This window comes from Cinclus cinclus, unplaced genomic scaffold (assembly GCF_963662255.1).
Source record: "Cinclus cinclus unplaced genomic scaffold, bCinCin1.1 SCAFFOLD_134, whole genome shotgun sequence".
Classification (NCBI taxonomy): domain Eukaryota; kingdom Metazoa; phylum Chordata; class Aves; order Passeriformes; family Cinclidae; genus Cinclus; species Cinclus cinclus.
Genome location: NW_026912153.1, coordinates 112,501 through 115,000, shown reverse-complemented (window position 1 = coordinate 115,000; position 2,500 = coordinate 112,501). Strand labels below are relative to the sequence as shown.

The 2,500-nt window shown below is 76.6% G+C and overlaps 1 non-coding gene across 1 annotated transcript; it reads left to right on the top strand.

The window, feature by feature from the left end:
- The first annotated feature begins 2,208 nt into the window (after nt 1-2,208).
- On the top strand, nt 2,209-2,361 carry LOC134057502 (5.8S ribosomal RNA). Its single transcript, XR_009934324.1, has one exon. It is a non-coding gene; the product is annotated as a 5.8S ribosomal RNA (ribosomal RNA).
- The last annotated feature ends 139 nt before the right edge of the window (nt 2,362-2,500 follow it).

The following is a 2,500-nucleotide window of genomic DNA, read 5'->3' as shown; positions in this document are numbered from 1 at the left end:
GCCGAGAGGGCGCGGGAAGGCCTTCGGGGCTCGGAGGAGGCGGCTCCTCCGGCCCTTCCCGCACCGGGGATGGGGGCTTTGCCGCCCGGCAAAATCCCGCTCCTGGCCGAGCGGTCCCCCTCGCGCGACGGAGGAACTCCAAGGGCCGGGCCTCCGGGCGTTCCGGGTCGCGCCTCGCGGGTGGGCGCGCGGGTTGCGAGCCCGCCACCGGGGAGGTGCGGCCGGTGACGGCGGCGACCCTCGCTCCGTCGTCGGCGTGGCCTCTCGGTGGGGCGCGCGATGTTCTCGGTGGGGCCGGGCCGTGTCCCCGCAGCGGCGGGGCGGCCCGAGCCGCGGCGGTCCTCTCGGGCGCAGCGCCGGGCTACTGAGGGAAACCCCGGGCCCCGAGACGGATTGCCGCGGCGGTGGCGGCGGATGTCGGGCGCGCCCCCGCCGGTGGACGCTCCCCCGAGGGTGGCAGTGGGGGAGGCACCCCGGTGGGGCCATGCAGGTCGTTTCCCTCGCCCCAGGGCCAGGTACCTAGCGCTCCGAGCCTCGGCGGTCCCCGAGATCCCTCGGCGTCGACAAACGCCTCTTGGGAGTCGAATGGGCCGCCGAGCCGGGCGGAGGTTTAAAGACTCGGGCGGCTCGGCGCGCCCCGCCGCGGCGGCGGCGGCGGCGGCGGCGGCGCGGGTTCCGGGCGGTGGCGCGGTGCTGTCGAGGGGTAGGGGGAGCTCCCTCCGCCGATGCCCCTGCGGTGGTGTCCGTTGTGACCGGCCGGGCTCGCCGTCGCCGGCGTCCCGCCGTGCGCGCGCGGGGGCAGCCGCGCCGGGGAGGGGCGCCCTGCCCCCCCCTCTCCGCGGCCCGCTCTCGGCGGAGAGGCCGCGGCGCGCGACCGGCCGCGGGGCCGGACCCGCTCGCTTCTAGACGGGCGACGCCGGCAGAGGGCGCGTGCTCTCTGCCCTACCTGAGCTGCGGGGTTGCGGCCGCCGGGCCCCGCCGCGCTCTCTCCCCTCGGCCGCCGCCGCAGGCTCGCGTGCGGCGCCGCGTCAGGCGCGACCGCGCCTCTTCCCTCGACGGCCTTCTCCTCGAACCGCACCGGCGCTGCCGGCCGCCGGCCGCCCCTGGCTTGGCCGCTCTCCCGACCGGGTGAGCGCTGGGTTGTCTCCTCCGTCGCCGGAGGCCCGGCGAGTGCGGGCGACCCCGTGCCGAGTTGGCGGCGTCGCCGCTCGGCGGGTGTCCCCCCTGGGGGGATGGTCTTGCCGGAAGGAGCCTGCCGTCGCCGATGGCCGTCCCGGCCCGGGCCCTGCCCGTCGTTTCCCCGTTGCCCTTCCCGGCCGCGTGTGGGCCGAAGGCAGGTGCCGCGGGCGGCCGCGGGGGCGCTTCCCCACCCGGTCCCTGAGTGGAAACGAGGGGAGCGGGTGTTGCCCCCCGGCTCAGCACCGTACACCTGCCGCCGGGCGCGTGCTCGCGGAAGGGGCCCCGACGGTGCGAAGCGGCGGCGGCGGTCCCGGGAGTGCGGCCGTGGCGGCGCCGGGTCTTGCCGACCGGCGGGCCTCGGGCGCTCGCGATGCCGGCTCGGGTCTCGGCGGCGTCCGCCTCCGGCGCCGGCGGCGGAGCGTGGCTGCCAGATGCTCTCCTTCTGACGGGGAGGAGCGGTCCCGCGCAGGGGTGCGCTGGTGGAGCGGTAGACGCCGCGTGGCGGTCTCGGGCGTTGTAAGGTCGCCGGGGAGAGCCGGCCCCGCGGTTGGCGCGGCGGTGTTCCCCGAGTCCGCGGAGCGGTGAAGGGAGTCGAGTTGTGAGCGGGGGCCGACGGTCGCGCCCCCGGCCGCGAACGCGTGTCGTCCCGTGAAAAAGAGGCCGGGCCGGGTTGCCGTGGCCCCGCGGTCCGTCGCGTTGCCGCTCAGCCTCTCCGTGCGGAGGTCGGGCCGAGCCCGGGCGCCTGGGCCGCCTCCGGAAGACGGCACGCGAGGTGGCGTCTCCCCTCGCGGGGGGAGGCGGTCGGGGGCGCGTGCCCCCCCGCCTTTTTGCCGACTTTCGGAGCGTTTCGTGGGGTTACTCTTTTTTTGCCCCCCCCCCCCGCCTTCCTCCTCCGTTTCTCTCTGTGTGCTCGTACGGTCGAAGCGGGGGCGCGCGCGCGCGCGTCCACGCCGAAACAGAAAAAGGGGCCGCTTCACGCGAGCGGTCCCGGCCCCTCCGCGCGTGCGGGGTCGGTGCCGAAAGCCAGACAACTCTTAGCGGTGGATCACTCGGCTCGTGCGTCGATGAAGAACGCAGCTAGCTGCGAGAATTAATGTGAATTGCAGGACACATTGATCATCGACACTTCGAACGCACTTGCGGCCCCGGGTTCCTCCCGGGGCTACGCCTGTCTGAGCGTCGCTTGACGATCAATCGCCGTCCGGGGTTGCCACCCCGGCGGTGCGGCTGGGGTCACCTCGCAGGCCCGTTGCCCGCGGTCAGCGGCGGCGGCGGTGGCGGCGGCGGCGGCCGGCCGGTGCCCGGAGGGAAGGTGGTGCGG